Source organism: Podarcis muralis, chromosome 6 (assembly GCF_964188315.1).
Source record: "Podarcis muralis chromosome 6, rPodMur119.hap1.1, whole genome shotgun sequence".
Taxonomy (NCBI): domain Eukaryota; kingdom Metazoa; phylum Chordata; class Lepidosauria; order Squamata; family Lacertidae; genus Podarcis; species Podarcis muralis.
In genome coordinates, this window is record NC_135660.1 from 47686649 (window position 1) to 47708352 (window position 21704).

The 21704-nt window shown below is 42.2% G+C and overlaps 1 protein-coding gene across 3 annotated transcripts in view; it reads left to right on the forward strand.

Annotated features, from left to right (window-relative positions):
• MXI1 (MAX interactor 1, dimerization protein) overlaps positions 1 to 21704 on the forward strand; it is an 80899-nt gene that overhangs the window by 38134 nt on the left and 21061 nt on the right. The window lies entirely within an intron of this gene.

A 21704-nucleotide genomic window follows, 5' to 3' on the forward strand; every position in this document is an offset into this window, starting at 1 on the left:
CAACTCTCAGGCTGGAACAGCAGAAGTTAACGTGCTTCCACAAAATCAAAAGGTTCTGTGTGAGCACCAGCGTCCCTCTGTCACAGCAGCGCTTTGTAGTTTTTGTTTTGGTGTCCTGCCTTGTCCCCTGACATCGCAAGCCTGTTCTTTGTGGGTTTCCTGTGTATGTTTACTTCCTTCTGCAAAGGGCTGGGGGCTGGGCCCGTTGTTGTTGTCTTGAGCTGAGCTTGCAATTTCAATTAACGATAATGCTAAAAGTGCACACAGCTGCATGCTTTTGAGGCACCAATAGTTTTGTGAGGGGGAGGCGATTTTAGAAGGGGGGGGGGAAACACTAGGGGGAGTTCTGATAGGTCTGTGGGAATGCAAAGGAGGTCAAGTTCTGAAAGAAAACAGAGGGGAGGGAGCAACAGATGCATAGGCACAAAATCAAATGGGAGAAGCTGGGCTTTATTTTCTCGCCTGCAAAGGGCAATCTACCACAATGGGAAGGATTCAAGAGCCATTTTTATGCATTCAGGTGTACAGGGGTGGGCTTAAAGTGGAGAAGTGTGTGTGTGTGTGTGTGTGTGTGTGTGTGTGTGAGAGAGAGAGAGAGAGAGAGAGAGAGAGAGAGAGAGATCCTTCATGTGTTCAGTGCAGAGGGGGCTCTAAACAATTTTCAGTTGAATCTGGATACACTCTACCCTGTGATTGGAACCCCTGTACAAAGGGAGGCTTCTGGGCATGCTCAGTTGAATGCAGCCAGAATCTCCATGGGAACCCAAGCATGGAGAACTTCAGGCCTCTCTATCTGACTTTTTGGGCTCGGCCCCCAGGTCACACCCCTGTGTGCCCCCTACACAGTTTTCACCCTTATGCATTGTTTGAATGCCCAAAGAGGACTTGGGAAAGAGGTAGGCAGATGAGGAAGATATCAGCTGGACTGTATCTCTCTCCCTCCCTCCCTCCCTCCCTCTCTCTCTCTCTCTCTCTCTCTCTCTCTGTGTGTGTGTGTGTGTGTGTTCCCCACCTAAAGCTCTTCTGCTCTGTAGGAAGAATCCTGATGAATTGTTAGATTTTTTTTTGAAAATATTGCTAGTGTGATTAATGAATCTTTCTTGCTAATGAGCAACCTTGTATGCTGAATGGGTACTGATAACTGTAATAAATGAATAGGTGCTACGGGCCACGGATTGAGAGAAGGGGTACTGTAACGCTGTTGCTCATCAAAAAAAGGGAACATCACAGGAAAGGAGGAAGTACCCAAGTTGCAAAGAACTGATATTAATGTTTACAGAAGTCAAATCCATGCCACACCATATATTTAAAGCGCTCTTGCGCCACCTTAGCAGTCATGGTTCCTATGCAATTGTACCTCTGCCAAGGGGCCTCTGAACAACTTTCAGCCTCCTTAAAATACTACAGTTCCCAAGATACTTTAGCAGCATAAGAGTGCTAAACTGTGATAACTAGCATAGGATACTTCTGAGATTTCGACTTCACAATGTATTCCTAAAAGCTACTGGGGGGAATAGTCACAATTTTAGCTTTTTGCAGGTATGCCTAAATAATGCCCTTTGTCAGTATCTTTATCGCCCCAAAGGACTTACAGTGGTACCTTCGGTTACAAACGCTTTGGGTTACAAACTCCGCTAACCTGGAAGCAGTTACCTTGGGTTGTGAACTTTGCCCCAGTTTGAGAACGGGAGGCGGCAGCAGGAGGCCACATTAGCGAAAGCGCACCTCAGGTTAAGAACAGTTTCAGGTTAAGAACGGACCTCCGGAACTAATTAAGTTCGTAACCCGAGGTACCACTGTATAGGAGTCTTAATGGTGTAGAATTTAAATTTATCACAAGGAACATAGTAGCCTTGTTAAAATTGGACATCTCGTTGGTTGGGGTGGGGAAGAAAACTATCCGCTATTTCATGCATTTAAGAAACACATAGTCACAGTGCATTGCAATTTATAGATCCCTATTACGAGCCAAGTTGCTGTATGCTGTGTTTCGGTTTCCTGTCAGTGGGTTGGAGACAGGGCAGGAAGACTGAAATATGCAGTGTGGGGAGAAGTTTTTGCAGCATAGTGAAGACAGCGGCAGGCTTAGGACAGTGCTTGTGGTAGTGGCGATCTGGAGCTTCTGCCATCCTAGTACAGCTAGAGAGCTGCAAAGCTGAGCATGCCGCTATTCAGGAACCTCACGTCATGTATTGTTTACTTTCTTAAACTCTTCTTGTTTTATTTCCTTTGCCCTTCGCAACAAGAGCTAAAAATCCCCAGTGTGTGTTCTTTATTCTCTTTTGTGTTATGTCAGCAGCACTGAACTTGGGACGCTTTTAAAATTAGTTTTGCCCGTTTTTGGTTTCGTTATACGCTGTCCCTCCATTACGTGTGGGGCGGGGGAGGGAGGAAGCGAACACAGTAAAATGGGAGCACTTCCCTGAGGTATGATTCCATGTTTCCACGTAAATATTGCAGTCACAGAGCTGGGTCCGGTCTCTTTGATCTTTCCCACCTGCCAGCTCCCTTTTCGCAAGGGTTAGATTAGGGAAAGTTCCATGCAGGTGGCCCCATCCATATGGCTGTGATATACACAAACATCCTCTCTTGCAACAGCAGAGGATCATGTTATGTGGTTCTTGCACTGTTCTGTGTTTGTGAAGGAGCTTTAGAGAATTTAATCTGGACTTTCAGCCTTCAGAACTTCTAACTGTAAAAGCTCAGAGCAGGTTTGGAGATGACTGGTCTTCTCAGACTTATCTTCCATTTTGCTTTCAATGAATAACCTCCTTCACCCTACTCCTGAACACTGGCACCCAACGTTGCCCTAATGTTTCAGAGCAATACTTTGTCCCCTATTCTAGTCATGCTCAGCTATTGAGAAAGCAGTCTGGGTTCACTGTAGGTTCCCACAGCTGTATCACTGAAGCAAAGTGCTGCTTTTGGGTTGGTGGCATTTTGCTTGAGGAGTAACTTTTGCCTTCACTTGAAATGCATTCTGTGTTTTTATATGTTGGATGCTTACAAGGATATCAGTGGGCCGCTAGCAGGATAGTGATTGGCTCAACACCTGAAGAGCACAAGGAAATAGGCAGCAGGTAGTGAGGTGTTGGGGTGTTTGAGGGAGAGGGTGGTGGCAGGGTTCTGTGGCTTGTGTCCCTTTTCTCAAGCCGTTTATGCCAACAAAATTTAATGGACACCCTTCTGGTGCAGCTAAAAGTAGAAGTAGCTAAAACAGTCACCTGAGAACCAGACAGTGTGTTTTAATGCTAGTGGAGAAATCTCCTTCTGGGCTCCAAGGCAAACAAAAGGATTGCTTCACCTTCAGATTTTCATTGCTCTCTATCTGTAGCGTCTTTAAGTCTGCAACTGTCTGCAGACTTAACATTGGCAAAGATAAAAGCCCTGAATCTAATGGCTTTGTTGCAGGCAGTTGCTCCTTTTTGCTTCTTTCTCTATTCTCCCCCCACCCCCTTGTGGAGATTATTTCCTTTTTGAATCCCCCTGTTATCTCCATTATTGACATACCCTGTAATTTTCAAAATTGTCCACTATTAGGTCCCTGACTCAGTTTCTTCCCCCTTTGTCTGCAAGTGGGTGCTTGTCTGGTATGGTGTTTAAATTTTATTTTAACCCCTTCTGGTCAGGCAGGTGTGGCTTTTAAAAACATAGGCACAGAAATCATAGGCTTTGCTAACATCCCTCTTCTTTGCGTTAACCACTGTGTAGCATTATGTCTGCACTGAGGTTAATGTTAACCATGGTTTGCTTTAGATGGGGTTTGTAAACCATCGTTGGCTTCTCACGCCTGCTCTACTAGCTTGGATTCAGTATTGTTCATAGCCCTATTTGCTTTTCCTAGATGCCTATGTTGCATGGGCAGCTAGCTTTGGGCTGTGTACCATATCCATCCCATCCACCCCTCTCTGTTTTACACCCAACTGGTGTCACTGGTTTCTGGCTGGAAGCCAGGTGGTGCTTTTTTTCTATTAGCATTCCAACTCACTTGCTAATCTCTCTCTGCCCCCCTCCTTGAAATTCTACAAGATTGCTTCAAGTGGGCCTGCTCACTTCAGTAAACAAGCTAAGACTATGTCCATTGGCGGCACTTTTTATAGATTCTTGGGACAAATATTTCCCCAGTGCTTTCTTTCTGCACTTTTCCAAAGTGTGCAGCTTCGTTTAAGCTGTGAGTCAAATCTGTGAGATGTGTTTTAATAGTCTCTCCACCCACAACCTGCACATTTTTGAAACGTGTGCACGTATTTAAAATATTTATATCCCATCTTTCAGCTGAAGTTCCATTTGGACCCAGGCATAATTCACTGTTGTTGCCACTGTGTGTGAGAATACCAAACAGAACAATCCTGACCTTAGCCTCCCTGACTCATTTTGTAAATAAACTCAGGAAAACTAGATAAAGTATTTCACATTCATTTATATCATATTCCTAAGTGTATGGTAAAATCTGCACGCATTTATTTCTAGTACTTCATATTAATAAGTTGTAAGACAAAGTGCTAGACGCAAATCTTATTCTTCTGTTATGTTCAGATCTTAATAGACTTGCAGCAGTGTGCTTTCTTTCTTTTAGAAAGAAAGGCCCTGAATTTAACCCAGCAATTTGGATCTTGCAAATTATAGCTTAAATTTGGGAGTTATGTATGACTATTTTAAAGTTTTGCGTGGAAGAACCTAAGGGCTTTGATTTTCTGGTACCTTATTCAGAATAAATGTATGCATATTTATTGGTATCCATAGTACATTCTGAGTACATAGTGCACTTTTAAAAGCTAGAATGTGTGTAGTTTAATTTCAGGTTCTTTAGATTCAGGTTCTAGGACGTGGCTGTGTACAAGTTTTGTCTCCCTTAATAACAGTTCCTCTTTGGCCATATCTGTTTTCTCATGTTGTCCCCTCACTGGAGGAATTTACCCCTCGGTAAATTCTTCCTTGCTTCTCTGTATAGTGCGCACTTTGGGAAAATCTGTGTGTGATGTTATCATTTATATGTTGGAATAGCTGTGCCCACCTGATACACAGTAAAGCCTCTTCCCTTTGATGAAAGTGGTAGCTTTAGGTATGAGCTGTCAGCACCTCTGCTGCCAGAGAGTTGAAATGTGGTTCTGGGAAATCTAGATTCACGTCTAGTCAGCCTTATACATTCTGGATAACCTTGGAGACTGGCTGCCTCTCAGCCCCAAGCCCCCACGTGCGAAAGGGAATTGTTGTGACCTTGTTCAGACGTTTCTTGAGTTGATAAGCAAAATAATTATTGTAAAACACTTTGAAAATGAAATACTGCTGTATAAATGATTGATAATGCAGGAGCAAACCATTTTTATCCTCACGTATTTGACTAGCTGTGATGAATGTTTCATTTTGGAGGTGAATCAGAGCACTTCTAAATGGTGAATCTCCTTTTGTAAAGGAAGCGTGCATACAAAAGTACATAATTTGTGTGGTAAGCCTGCTATGGGAGTGGACAAAGCACTTTTTAAAATATACAACCTTATTTTGTTCCCTGTCTGGTTTTGTGGAAACCAGTTTTGTTACAGCAGAAACTGGCTGTGTGTAACACTGATTTGTTTATAGACACTGGTAACACCACTAAGCCATTTCCTCCCTCCTCTCTGAAATATTATTTAATTGTTTTTAAATTGATTCTACATTTCTAAAGGAGCAAAATGTACATGCAGCATCTTGAGGTAAAGTTACAAGAGCCCACTGAAGAATGCGGTGAGGGGCAAGGAAAGATAACTTGAGTCACTGGCCATTATATCAAATGCATTTATGTCTGGTGGCACCTTAAAAATTTGTAAATGCTGGAACACGTGGTTTCAGAAGAATGCTCAAGAGGTGCAAAAGAAAGAAAAGCCCTTTTCTGTCATTGCTTGATGAGATCCTGGAGGATCTGTTTATGTTACAGACCTGAAGTCTTAGCTGTGTTTTCCACAAAGGTAGTGGGATCTGGGGAAACTGGTGGCATTATAATCCTGAAAGTTGGGTGCTTGAATGGGTGGAAGGATTATACATTACTACACCTACTTAACCATTTGGCCCAAGGGAGCAAGAAATGGATTTCTTGCCAAACCAGTGCTCCTACTGGCATCTTTGCACTGTACCAGCCTTGCCCTTCCCTTTCTGGCAAGCCGCAGTGATGCAGTTGACTGGAGGTCAGGTGAGTGCTGCCGTCCCACTTTGCTGTCTCCTACTGCGAGTTGCTTTTAAAATGGGCTGAGTGTCAGCCTTGGATTAGGTTCTGTTTAAAGCCTGTTGGACTGAAGGTGGACATCCAGTGTGGAAAGGAAACTTGCCCACAAGTTTCGGGATGGTAGTCTGGTTCTTTAGCCACGTGATTGCTTTGCCTGTCTTGAAATTTGTGCTGTTGTTGTTTCCCAACAACAAGAGTTGTTTCCCCTGTTGCTACAAAGGCAGTAACTGATACAGCAGCGGCAGCTTGATGAGTGCACACTGCAAACATTATAGAAAGGAATAAGACTCCCTTCCCATCCCAATTCCTGATTAGAAGTATGTGCAGGCAGGTAAATGGAGTGTTGAAACTGACTTGTCCGAATCTCAAGCAGCTTCAGGCCTAGTTAATTCCACTCAAGAGAAGCTTAGAAAATGTGGTTGGAAAGCTACACTATATGGAGAAAATGGATTTTAGAAATAAGATAATATTTTCGGGCCAGTGTGCTACTGCTTTGTGGCTTAGCTCATTTTGTGCTTAGAGATGCATGATTAAACAGGGGTTACGCACATTCCATTGGGTGCTTCAAAAACCACTCCATGCCTGGGGAACGAGTTTTGGGGTAGACTGAGCCCTGCCAAGACTCAAGGAACTTAAAATAAAATCAAGAGTTTGCAGTGCTGCAATTCCAGAAATTATTTCAAGAACAAAGTAAAGACATCCTTGAAATGATGGTATGTTAGTGTTTTAATGGATTTGTGGCATGTTTAATGGTTTTTTCCAATAAGAGCAGTAGTTACCTTCAGTCCCCTAAAACCTGTGCATTCTCTTACTGTGACTATAAGTGTGCATGCTCTTGCATTCAAATCTGAAATTGAAACTGTTGACAATTCAGTTTTTCTCTTTTTTTCTTCATAACTTGGGTTTGTGTCATTGCCTGTGGCAAGGTAAAGGGGGCAATGAGCCAACAGTTTAGTTACAGGGAAAGAATTATAGATTTATAACAAGCTATTAATATGTAGGGAATGTAAGCCCCACATCTATGAGCTGAATAACCACATTCTGCAACAAGAATGTGTTCTATCCATTCAGGAATTGTACATGTTTACTTTTTTGCATTATTAGAGCTGAGGCCACTGCATTTCTTCAGTGCAGGACTTTTAAGTATTATTTTCTTAAGATACTGGATCAGTGGCAGGTACTGCATCTAAACGTCAGTGCCCAGGAATATGTGAACTAGCCAGATCTCAGAGATATCACCTGAGCCAACCACTGGGTCTGGATTTCCAGCTCATGTTTAGGTTCGTTCAGGTAAGGGATTCTGATGGAGCAGCTTGTTTGTTGCACATCACATTGCTCCATAGACCCATGAGCATCGCCAGGTAGAAACCACTTGGGAAGTTCTGGCGAAGAGAAGATGAGGTAATAAGAGCATAATTTTGCCAACCTATCAAGAGTGCTTTAGAACATAAACAACTTATGTTCCTTAACTATCTCATTCTTTCCTATGTAGCAGGAAGATAACCCAAGCAAAGAATATGCACATAGCTGTTCCGATAAATAAAATCATGTTTGTGAACACGATAAATATACAGTAAATATACAGCCATTCACAAAGATGCATGAATTCTGATAATAGCATGCAGGTGATAAGTCAATTTTATATTGTATGCTCGTTGCTATGATATCCATAAAGTTGGGTATCTTTCTGTGCAGACACCCATTTAAAATATTAATACCGTGTTAGGGAAATGAGATACACTTGCAACTGAAGTGCAGCTTTGAGAGAACGGTGCAGACTATGTACAAAAACTTTTAAAATGACTGGGGGTTGGGGGGCGGACACCAAGTTTGGTGATGCTACCAGGTAGTGGCATATAATGCCCATTTTAAAAAAGCTGGATCAAATTAAGGGAGTACATTGCATATTGTTAACCCCAAAGAGTGAACATGCTTGTTTGCTGCCATTGTTTCATAAGTGCCTATCTTCTCACTTCTGAGCATTTCTGCACCAGAATTGGCAGGTTCATGGAAATATTTGCGCCACCTCATGTCCATGCACCAAAGCATTCCCCCCCCCCCCCTTTTGAAATCTTGGATTTAGAAAGGTTAGGTGGGCTGAGTGGGTTTTGTTTGGCTCTTGAAACTTGATGCAGAATTCCTTCCTTTTTAAGGCAGATCGGATGGATGGATGGATGGATGGATGGATGGATGGACGGATAGACAGAAGTAGGTGGCATCTCAGAAATGGTGTATCCTAAGAACAAGGATTGACTCAAAATCCTTGGAGCATCCATTTCCAAGCATGTTCACTCCATTTCCAAAGCTGCATTCAGTGATAAGTCCAGAGCTTGATTATTGAATTACACCTGGAGTGTTTTTAGGAGAGCAAAAACTTCAGTATAAAACAAGCCAATCACTAAGTGTAGCTTTAGCTTATACTTCTAATGTGTTATACAACAGCATACCAATAATTGTCGTGTTATCAGCAACAGACCCTGCTTTGTATGATACAGATATTGGAGCTAATCTTGAGAAATGATTTTCTATATTCTCAACACTTTGAAAAGAATTAATTTGTTTCTGTGGGTAGACTGTCATATGGGGTGAATCTGTACTGAATCATGTACCGTACTGAGTCAAGCAATTGGTTATTCCAAGCATGACTCAGTTTAGATCCAAACCTTATTAGTGCCTGTTACTAATAGTACTATTTAATTTCTGTTCCATGTCAAAGCAGGTTATAACTTAGCCCGCATCCCCTGTCCTCATCTTGCAATAATTTTGTCAGGTTCATCACACCGGCATAGCTGCTTAACCAAAGCTATGCAGTGAACGTCATGTCTGAAAATCAATCCTCATGTTAACGCTATTCTTAACAAAGGGGTGTGTGGCACCCCTCCCCCTTCCCATGTCTCCTACAACCACAATCAACAATACATTGAGATTCATATATTTAGGTGTGTACAACAGGAGGAACATAAATATTTTTATTTCTGCAGATGTCCAGGAGCTCTTCTTTCTCCCCATCCGCTTTTGTTCTTCAACGTCACTGTCTGATGCTCCTTTTGTTCAGCTCTTCACTTTCTTTCTGCCAACATTCCCACTTCCATCACATGGAAAATGAGCCATTTGCAATGAAGCAAAGCTGCACAATTTAATTTTAATGTTACATTTTGACTGTAGAATTTGAGTTGTGAATTGGAAACTTCTACCAGGTTTTTTGTATTATTTTACTTTCTAGTTGCTCAGTAAAAAAGAGTCTCTAGGCAACTTACAAAAACTTAAGAACCAAGGGCCATAGCATAAAAATGAAAAGGACACATCACAGTAAAACCACCATCAGTCTTGTTTTGTTGATGATCTATTTCAACCTTGCTTTTCATGATCTCCTGTTTATTTAAAAGGCATTTCTAAACCACTTGATCATTTTCTTTTTTTTAAATCACTAAGCTGTGTAGAATTATAGATGACCAATGGCCATCTAGACCAACCGTCTTCAACGCAGGAATCTTAACTAGATCATTATGTACAATATGAAACCAATATCCATTAAAACAAAATACAGCCTAAACCAATAAAACAATATAGAAACACATAAAAGCCAATAAAACAGAGATTTATTTGTAAACATAAATCAGTGTGCAGTCTTACAGATCAGGCAAAACCTGGACAAAAGGAAGTCTTTACAAAACGTCTGAAGCAACTAAGGGCAGAGGGAAGGGCATTCCACAGAATGAGCAACAGCCGAAAACGCTGATATTTCTACACTTAATCTCTCTCCCTCCCTCCACCTCCACCCATGTTTCAAAGGTTCCAGTCTTGTGATCACTCAACTTGGAGGAACCTGGAGGTGCAGTTTACATCATCATCCCAGCTAAGGGCTAAAATGTTTAAGCCCAAGCCTCCTGTCACTCATTTTGTTGGGGCGTCTCTATACGCTGCTCAATACTGCACTAACCTATGGTCGTTCACTAAACTGCCCTCATTATTAGGAGTGGATGTTGGGTGATATGAAATCTCTTTCTGGGGTGTTAGGTCTCATGGGGCTGTTTCACATAAGCAAATTATCTGCTGGTGCTGCAGTCACTGAATGATGAACATGCATGTACAAACTTGCCCTAACATATCTGGTGAGGCGGATTGTGAAGTAGAGCTGCATAGATACTAAACTCCATTCCATTTTCTGTTATGGGGGTGGGGGGAGGACATTTCCTATGACGCTTAAGTATTCTGCCAGCAGCACCATTTCCCCAGACCTATCCATAGTGTGTCATTTATAGTCCGTGCGGTCAAACCACTAAATAATAGTTGTGGGTGTGAAGAAACAGTGCCATAACTGTGCTTTACAAAGGGAGAAGCTTTTAATAGGAGCTATTTTGAGTCAGCCTGGGGAAGGAAATGGAGGAAACCAGAACTGCTTTGGAGAGATATTATTTATAAAGGCTTGTTATATCATCTGAGGGTTCCCCACCCCCCTGCTTATACAGACTGTGTGCTAACACTTGATTCAATCTGGGTTTTGTTGTCTTTGGAGCAGGATTCTTTCTTCCCTCCGTGGTACCTTCACAATCTTGGAGATCTGATGTGGTTTATACAATGGTAGTTTGGCTATGGCAGAGGGCCTATTCTGCTTCTATATTAGATACTCTGCATCCAATACCAAGCAACAAACATATACTCTTTGAGGGCAGGGAGGTATAATCTGATTATGTTTAGGCAGTATTAGTGCTGCTACTGAAATTGACAAATATGTCCCTTAAGAGATTCCACAACAGCCTTGTATCCTGTTCAACGTTCCTGGCAGCCTTCTCAGATGCATAGTGCTTTCCTCAAAGCTAAGGTTCCCACCATTTTGAACTGTCCTGGCTTCTGTACTGCTAATGATAGGTCTGAAATGCAGAAATTTAGCAGTTAACATTTTCCTGCCTTGAAAAGCTTCACCTGTTTACTTCTGCGTTTCATTACTGGCTTTGATCCTGTGCCTCAGAAGGTCAAAACTGCAGGCCTGCACCAAATCTCTTTGTGAAGAGAGCTTTGGTAAGTTTCATAACTTCCTTCATGCTATAGTAGTGGGTGTTTTGTGTGCTTGCAATATCTGTATTCCCATAGCATTTTCTTTTCAAACTCTTAGGATCAAAATATTCCCATCTGATTCCATAATACGACATTTTTGGCTTCAAGGCTTGTTCAACAGTCAAGAGTTATTTGGCACCCACCATTCTTGAAGTCTAAAAACCTGTTTATTTGTGGATCCATTTTTAGCCTGACTTTCCCCAAGGACCTCGGGATGGTGTATTTGGTTATTTCTCCATTTTATCCTCACAGCATCTCAGTGAGGGTAGACTAAGCTGAGCAAGAATAACAGGCTCAAGGTCACCCCTAGAAAGTTGCGTGGTTGAGAGGGAGTTTGAACCAGGGTCTTCCTGGTCTGATACTCTAACCACTGCACCACACTGGCTTCTAGATCTTGTGCTGCAGTACAAAGAGGCATGCAAAACAATCTTTGGGAAATGTTACAGAAAAATAAGTAGTGGCATGCCATGAATCGCTCCACAAACCGAAATCTCCTGACAAAAATAGGTTATTGGGTTCCCAGAAAACAGAATGAGTTACAGAATTCTATGAAGATTTCAAACCAACTCTGCTACACTCCTTCAAGAAAGGAGTTGCAGCTATATGTTTGGTGTTTCCAAGCTTTTTTTAATAAATAAATTAACAGAAAATGTAAGAAATGTAATATAACCTCTGTACAGTGCAGAGTTGATGAATTACATTGTTTATTAATAGTGCAATCCTATACATGCTTACTCTGAACTACTGGTAAGTCCTGCTGTGTTCAAATGGGGTCTGGTCCCCAGTAAGTGGGTTTAGGATTGCATTCTCTTATTCTACTACTGATGAAAAGAAAGTGAAACCATTCCTTCTCAAAAGTATCCAGTTTTACCTTTAACATGTGTTAAATTCTGTAAGGTTATATGTAATTGTTATCTATACCTGAATTCATTCATCTAGTCACACCTAGGTGGAAGTAACTTCTTTTTTTTAGTCTCTTGCAATCAACATTCGTTTCTTTTAAACATTTCAAATTAATTTCTAGCTTCTGGGACATCATACAATCACCTCTTATCATATGATGCAGTTTGCCCTGCATGTTCTAATTGGGCAGTAATAAATACGTGTAGGAAAAACGGATATTGTAAGGCAAGGAATGTTTATTTTACAGCAGGTATATGGCACAGAAAATTTGTACACAACATTTAGGTGCTAAAACAAAAAAAGTATTACTTATGTAAAAATATATATATATTCACAGCTTCCTTACAGGATATTTTTCTCTAGGCAGTATACAAAAATAAAAACACAACTCTAATAATAGGACATAAAACACAAATTGCAGCAGCCTGCTAGTAGTAACTACGGACTAATCAAGCCTTTAAAACAGTGTATAGACCAACATAAAAATAGCCCCAAAAATCCTGATAACCAGCAGCAGATTAAAACCAGATGCTCTGAAAACAGCAGCAGCCTAAATAAAATCATCTAAATTAAAATCACCTTAATGCTTAGGAAGAAGGTTGCTGCCTAAGCAGAATCTAGTGGAAAATGCAGACTTCTAAGAGTTATCATATTTGAAATGGAACAGAAAAGTCTCCCGATTTAGATTGTCAAGAGTTGAAGTTTTTCTTTTTGACTCACTTACTGGAGTTATTTGCAGTGTGCCTATACTCTGATTATTCTAAACTGCACAAAAGTTGTGTATTTTATTAAAGTTAAATTTGTGTATTTTATTAAAGTTGTGTATTTTATTTGTTTATTTTGCACTTGTTCCTTTGGTGCAAGGATTTCCACTTCTGCAACAGAACTTTCCCCCTCTCATCTCCTGGCAAGTTCCTTGCAAGCTCCTCAAATCCTCTGTGGAGTGTTGGAAGAACCTCACAGATTAGATTTAGCAGGTGCAGGGAGAGGAGAGGGAGGAAGGAAGGAAGGGAAGTTCCACTGAACTGGCAACTCCACCCATTAACTCAAGTCTAACCTGTTTCATAGACTTTTTGTGAAAAAGAAATAAGAGGGATTCATGTATGCCTTGACCTTCTCCTCGGAATAAAGGTGGAAAAGAAATGTCATGAATAATGCTCTATATTCACCCTTTCTTATACGGGTTCTGGTGAGCTCCTCTGAGCACGATAGAGATGGGGGGGGGGGGGACCCCTGTGATTACAGATTCAGAATATCTGGTAAACAAGAGGCCCCTGGGAAATCATAATACAGGATCAAAGCTTCTAGTAGGAAGACTTTGTGAAAACGACATAACACTCTGGCTTGGGTGTATGATAATGGGACGAAAACACTGATTTTGGCAAGTGAGTGGTGCACATGCTCCTCCTCCCCCCCAAAGCAAACAACTTTGTTCCCTTGATGCCTGGAGAAGTAGGAATGCAGATCTGAGGGAACAGCATGTCCCTGTAGTATATTCTAGGTAATATTACTCTCTTAGGAAATGTGCAGTGTTCTCTAGCTGACCCTTTCTAAACTGTTGACGACCAGAAAAATTGGCTTATTAGGCTACATATTTTCTTGAGAAAGAACGTGTAGAGCAGGGGTGCCCAAACTTTTTTCAAAGACGGCCAGATTTGATGAAGTGAACATGCGTGAGGGCTGACCGAAGTTGTTGAGCTTTTTTTAAGATTAAAGTTGAGCTTTTTTTTACAATTTTACCCCTAAGTTGTTAAGATTTTTTAAGGATTGAAGTTATTGAGTTTTTTTAGGATTTGACCCCGAGGAATAAACTGCCACAGGGGCGGATTAAACTGCCACGGGGGCTGAACTGGGCCTCCGAAAAGGACTTTGGACATGCCTGGTGTAGAGGATAGGTGACATTTTGGAATCTGAGTGGATCCAAAAGCCAAGATCTTGAGCCGCCCCATACAGCAGAGCAGAGACATCAGCCTCTGTAATAATGCGCCTCCAGGAAGAATCTAGTGTTTCTTTTGATGGAATATGCAATTTCCCCCCAACAATCTGTGTAAAAGCTTAAAAATGGGGAAAGGGGGGGAAGGGTAGCTTTGGGCTTAAAATAGACATTTGCAAAGGAAAAAGTTTTAGGAAAAGTACATAACCTTCAGTTGATGTTTGTAGGCCTTGCTTTGGGAAGATGTGTTGTTTAGATCAGAGGTGTAGAATCGGTGGCCTTCCAGATAGTGTTGGACTCCCAAGTCTCTTATAGTATATCCAAATTTACTGCTGGGGTTGCCAAATTCCATTTGGAAAGGGATTCCTGTGCCTTTCATGGCTGGAAACAAAAGAGCATTTTGCCAAATGCCGCTTCCGCCACCACTGCAATGTAGTGGTGAAGAAGCTGCCCAACGTCTCTACCTGTATCAGATCAGAGGTAGAAGATTTCCGGAAGCCACCTAATCCTGTCCAGATAGGACCTAACCTCTGCCACCTGCGTACAGTCCAGGCTAGAGTAATCCACAGAAAGAGAGCAAGTGCACTGCAGAGATATGCCTACAGTTCATGTGGCCCTAGTGAGACAAGTCACATGCTACAGGCAGGGCTGTGTGCACACTGCGGTCCCACTGTTGCACCATGCAGGCATGGCTGAAGAAATCATCACCTTGGGAATCTTTGTTTTCTTTGCTTTAACATAAGATTAACCAACTCTTGTAAATTTCATGGTTTTCAGAAACAACGTAACTCTGTGTGAGCTAGATTTGTGAGAAACACTTTGAAGCGCCACATATGTAGAGACTTGGGGCTTCTTCAGAAGTTCTGCAAATAGACCTTCCCAGAGTCGCTCGACTGTCCAAAGAAAAGAACCATGTGGAGCAAGCAGTGCCTGAACCACACATCAGTGGATGCAGCCACTCATTCTTGGCAGCAGTGGAGTGGTACTTTATAGCAAGCATTAACATGAGCGTGACAGCTGGAAGGAAAATGCAACTGTACTCAGGAATGCGCTAGGCCAAATCGTGTGTCCTCTGTGTGGCTTGGGGATAACAGAATGAAGCAATATTAGTATATCTTGTATCTCTTAGAGTGTGGTATTTTGGAAATTCAGGAAGCCGTAACACCTATCTTTATGGGGAGGGGGAGAATTGTGTCACATGATCACTACCATACTGTGAGCCATAAAAGGTAAAGGTAAAGGGACCCCTGACCATTAGGTCCAGTCGTGACCGACTCTGGGGTTGCAGCGCTCATCTCGCTTTATTGGCCAAGGGAGCCAGTGTACTGCTTCCGGGTCACTAAGCCGCTTCTGGCGAACCAGAGCAGCCCACGGAAACGCCGTTTACCTTCCCACCGGAGCGGTACCTATACTTGCACTTTGACGTGCTTTCGAACTGCTAGGTTGGCAGGAGCAGGGACTGAGCAACGGGAGCTCACCCCGTCGTGGGGATTCGAACCACCGACCTTCTGATCGGCAAGTCCTAGGCTCTGTGGTTTAACCCACAGCACCACCTGCGTCCCTCGACTGTGAGCCATTTGTTCCTTTTAATAGAAAACACATTTGGTAGTGGACTGTGTTAACTGGAGTTCCAATATGGTCCCAATTTTTGGTGTGTGTGTGTCCCCCACCCCAAATCGTCTCTTGGAAACTCCTGTGGAGGTCTGCTGGTATTTAGTTATTAATCATGTAAAAATGGTTTAATGTCATGTGAAATGTTAATCTAGTCTTGTTCACAAGGCACTGTTGCTTCCTCCCAGGAGATATTGTTTTGTCCTTTATTTCCACTGCAAGAACTATATGATTCAACATGTTTCCCACCCTTCTTGAGTATTTTTTTTCATTCCTTGCAGGCTTGAATCTAACCCATTCCAAGGCAGACATTTGCAGATTAGGTGTCTAAGCAACTGGGCCTGTGAGATATTAACAGGAAGGCTTGGTTTCCTACCAGGACTATAACTGACCTTGCTGTATGAATCTGAGCCCTTTTGCCATATACCATTTGGTTACCAGGGAAGGTTATCTATAACCTGATGAAAGCTGATCAAGGGGTTCACTAGAAATTATGCTCTGCTCATTTTAAAGAGTGACTTCAAAGTGTTGCATGTAGAATTTTCCCTCCGAGCTCAAGGATCCAAAACAGTAACTTCCTTGCACATTTGATTATTTAATGGTCAAAAGAAATTCTAGAAATTACAACTGATTTGTAAAGGACCCGCATTAGATGGAAAACAATTGGCATTTGTAGGATTTAAGACATTGTGACTGCTGAAATTCAAGATGAGCAAGATTTGGAGCTCCTTTAGAATTTCTGGATCTGGCATTTTCTAGAATGGAAAATTAATTTCCAAATGTAGGCGCAATTTTGGTTCAGCACTCTTGGATTGTTGACAAATAACACATTTGAAGGCCATGGTGTTTTTGAAAACACACACACACCTGTGTTGAATGACTTCTAAAGAGGAGTGACTATAATGGGATTAACCAGAATGAGGGCACAGGATACACGATCAACTATTTCCATAGCAGTCCTTTTTTATTTTTAGCTTATTTTTAGCACCATTAGGTTAATCTTGGTGTTATAATTAGCACAGTTGCATTCCACATCACATTCATGGGAAACACCATGAGAATAACATGCAGAAACTTTTGAGAATAAACCAAAATCTCTACCTTTTCACACAGTACAAAACTGATCTGTGGGCCTTGCTTCCATCAGTGATGTGTATATTTTCCATTGCTCCCTCAAGAAGTTCAAGGCAATATATGTGGATTTATTCCATTTTTATCTCTCAGCAACTGTGTGGGGATAAACAGTGGGTTAAAGCCAGAGAAGCTGTAAGAAGAAACTCCTTCATTGGACGAACCTTCTCTGGATCTAACAGTGATTGGTGCAAAGTCACTGGATGGTATCCAACTTGTGTTTCTTGTCTATTGACCTCAGTGAGTCTACACTGAGTATGATTCATGTTGGATATCACCCTTTCAATTTTAACTTTTAAAAATTATTTATTTAAACATACATGCACAGTTGTCAGATGCCTAAGGAACAAGTTACCTAGGCTCATGACTTGAGTTGGGACTTGAACACAGATTTCCCAGAGCCACAGCAATACATGAGTTCTTCTTCATATTGCGCTTTCACAACGCTTTAAATTGTGAAGCAATTTGAAAGGGATTCAGTTGCAGCCCTATACACTAAAGATGGGAGAACCTTTTGCTCTCTAGATCTTGATGAATTTCCAACTCCCATCAGCCCAAACCTGCACGGCTAGTGGTTAGGAGTGATGGCAGCTGTAGTTTGACTACTTCTGGAGTGCCACAGAGCTTCTTATCCTGGCCTATACCTTCTGTAGCACATGCCTAACAACCATTTGTGTGTTGTTCTAAGCTAAGCAGATGAAGGTCCGTTTTGCTTTGCCCCACTTGCTTTTCCTCAAAGGTCCCACAGATTGTTGCCAGACATGGACGTTGGGGTCTTCTGTGTATTTCTGCCAGACCTACAGGGAATTTTCCTGTCATGTGCCCGGGCCTTTTTGTTGTTGCACTACATGTGTGTATGAGTTGGGGTTTGACAGAGAAAAGCAAGCTACTTTGGTCTCCAGGGAGGGACAGGTAAGCTGGATGCTATCTCTGCTTCCCTTGCAAGCAATTGCTTTGAATGTCTGGAAAGCACCCCTGTCTGGGGTTAGGAGGAACGTAAGGGGTTTTGTGGTGGCTGCCTGAGTGCTTAGAGGGCACCACCGACCTGCTCAGATGGGGAAAAGGGGAGCAAAAAAGGTTCTTTAACCCTTCTATTACATGAGGCATAATACAGTCACCTTGTTTGATATAAAGTTCACCTCCTCTCCCCTCTTGAGGAGAGTATCAGCTGAAGAGGCATGTAAATAGACCAGGTGTGGCAGTTGTTTTCCTGGGTGTGTAGAGATTAAGGATGTGAAGGGGGTGGGGAAATTGGGAAGGGGGTCCTCCCCCTTCTTCCAGGTTTTTTCCTGGGTTTCAAGCCTCTAGTAGTGACATTTGCAGTGTGTTTGCATTGGGAGACAAGCCTTTGAAAGGGGTACACATAGCTTTGAATTTAAAGGTGTGAATGGACATGTCTGGAGGGAATGGGGTACAAGATGTTCCTATATTAGTAGCCGGAGGAAGGCAGGGAAATTCCTTCAGGCCTGCTCTTATCTTGTTTTGGTCCTTGTTTTGGTTACGTGACCAACCTGTATTTAGTTTAGTCTCTGGGAAAGGGGATTTTGAGGGTGTGTTTGTAGCCTGCTTTCGTGCCACAAAAGACTGAAAGTGAAAGGGCAGGAGCTCAAGGGCATTTTATTTCTTGACTTCATATGTTCCAGGACTGAACTTTGTCTCCAATTAAACCCTGATCGTGCCAGTAGCTACACTGGCACACATGTTTTGGATTCAAGTAAATCGCTCGAGAAAATGGGGAAGAGGCTTCCCTATCTGGTTCTATTGCTGCTTCTCTATTTTTAGCTGCAGTTTTTCTTCTTCTTACTCTTTTCTGTGTTTAACCAAACGCCTTACGTTAGTTGCTGTGTTTTAATTTTTTACATTTCTTATTTTGTTGACTTGATTTCAGAGTTTCTTTACTTAGAAGCTCTGGCTGAAAGGGTGTGCAGCCTTTTAAGTAAATAAACTATTTCAATGCAGCTTATCTCTTAATCGGCTGGAACTACTGAATGGGGAGGAAAATTAAACGGCAGCTTCCATCGAGGAGGAGAAAACAGTGCTTTCCATTTGGCTCCATTATATTTTTTTTAAGCAAAAAGTATGAAAGCCTTCAAAAAGCTTTCTAAACTGTGGTAGCCGAGTCTGTTTCTGAACAGTGTTGCCAGCTGTGTATTTCCTGAGAGTAAGGTCATGTGTTTTTGCATTTGTATTTGACAGCCTGCACCTATGAGCAGAGTTACCGAGGACTGGCAGAAAGCCACAGCCGTGTTACTGTGCCTGGCTCAAGGGTTTGGAGCACTTATGTAACACTATAGCAAAGGAAATACAGTCTCCATCCATCCCCAGCCCTTCGCTGGCTTTCCATTTCTGGTTTTGTTACTTAGCAAAATCTTGGGTTTCGTCCTTTCTCTGCTAGAGAACAAACTGCCCAATAGGAACCTGCATCGAAACAGCAGCAGCCAATGGAAGGGTGGCTGGGAGAGGGGGGGTGGAAAGGAGAGAGAAAGATTTGATTGTCTTTTGGGTTAAGGATGAAGCAAACCCGTCAAGTCATATGATGGCTTTACAAGATAAGCATATGACCTGGGAATTGTTTATGGAAGGATGCCCCTGCTTGCTTTCCTGCTCTCTCTCTGAACATGCAGAATTTATGCAGATGCCTCTTATTACTTGGCCCCAAAATGATACTCTTGCAATGATTTATTAATACAGGCTTGGCTGCTTGTCTCCAGCCATTATTTTTCTCCTAAACGATGCCTCCCTCCTCTGCATTTTTGAAGAATACAATTTAACTCTGTGTTTTTACACACACACACACACACACACACACACACACACACACACACACTTTATTTCTTGAAAATACGCTTTCTGTGTTTTTGTGTGTGCGGTTTGTTTTTTATCCAGTAACCATTGTGTAACAAATTCAGACAGGAACATTTCCTTTCCTCTTCTCTGCCCCTATTCAAGCAAATATGCTTTCTGATTTGAGGATTGAGTTAGGCTTGTGACTGAGAGAAAAAAACTTTGTTCCCTTTAGGGACATTTCTCCCCTTTTAAAAGAATAAGGCTTTTAAGTGCGTCATTGCAAGACACACTTGGTGTTAAGCCACATGGTACCTTAGCAGAATGTGACTGGGTTCTCTTAAGATTGTGCATGCCAAACCAGCGACATTGTGTGTTCTGTGTAGCTGGCCCAGTTATGGGGAAGGGGGGGATCCATTGTTTAAAAAGTGCTGAATATGTCACCTATGTTTTTGTGATCCTACTACTTCCTGCATGTGGAATTTTGCAATGCAGCCTTGGGCATATCTTTAGCCTTAAGAAAGTATGAGAGGGTCTCTGCACCCCATTCTCTTGTTTCTTGTATAAAAATGGCTGCTGCTGCGACTTCTAATAAATAATAAATAAATAATATGTGCCAATGATTCCTGAATTAAGCCCCTTTTGGTTTGCATTAATTGAATTGGTCCAAAGATATATTTAAGCTAGCAATCTTTGCCTACTTGGGTAAATACAAAATCATTCCTTTCCTTGCCTGCATCAACCTATTGTGTGTCAGAAAAAAATGGGTTTTTCTAGAGCCTTTTTAGTGTAACTCTTTTTTCCTTTTGCAGATAAATGGTTAAACATTGAGCTGCAAAATAGGAAGGGAAATGCAAGTGACATTGCATATAATCTGAGGCTAAAAATGATTGCAAGTATTTGTGTCCATGTACTTTGTGGTCAGATATGACCTGCTGGTATCTTACAACTCTTAACTGGAAATCCCTGGGGGTTGTATCTAGCTAAATTATTCTTTGTGAGTAGACCCATTGAAATCAGTAGGCCTAAATGAGTCATGTCCATTCATTTCAGTGGATCTGTTCCGAGTATGACTTATATTGGATGCAAATCCCAGGTTTGGGGGTGGAGGTTATCCCTCTCCTGCCCTCTCCAATGTGAGGATATGAAGTGACTTTTGTTGTCTCTCATAGTGGAAGTCTGTGTGGCTCCCCATTTGGTGCAGAGTTTAATATGTTTTTAGTGTGCAGTGAGCCTAAAAAAAAAAAATCTGCTTAACTTCTGTTAGTCTCCAATGTAAACTCAAACTGAAAGGTAAAGGTACCCCTGACTGTTAGGTCCAGTCGCAGATGACTCTGGGGTTGCGGCATTCATCTCACTCTATAGGCCGAGGGAGCCGGCGTTTGTCCGTAGACAGATTCCGGGTCATGTGGCCAGCATGACTAATCCGCTTTTGGCGAACCAGAGCAGCGCATGGAAATGCCGTTTACCTTCCCACCGGAGCAGTACCTATTTATCTACTTGCACTTTACATGCTTTCAAACTGCTAGGTTGGCAGGAGCTGGGACTAAACAACGGGAGCTCACCCCGTCGCGGGGATTCGAACCACCGACCTTCTGATCGGCAAGTCCTAGGCTCAGTGGTTTAGACCACAGCGCCACCCGCATCCCAAAAACTTAACTCAAACTTAACCCCAAGAAATTAGAATCCATTTGCATACCTGCTGTGAGAGGTCTGCAAAATGTTACAATGCAGTGGCGGGGGGTGGGGTGGAAATTGGGTGAAGATTCATACATTACAAGCGGCTTCATGGAAAAGCATGGGAAACACTCCCATATGGCAGTGGCTCTGGGCAGCAGTTATAATGTGGCATCAGTGCTGCCTCATGAAACCACCAACACATGGGAAAGCCACTTCTATGAGATGGTCATAATGTACAAATCTGTCCGAATACATGGAAAAGGCTTCTCACAGGGATCATTCTGAATAAGGAAATAGCCTCCACACCGGGTTCTGACGCCACTGGGAATATGGTGTGGTAGTGGGGGGGGGGAACCTTGTTGTGACTGGTTCTTGTGCAATATTGCTGTTCGTGGAGCTATCACTGTGAGT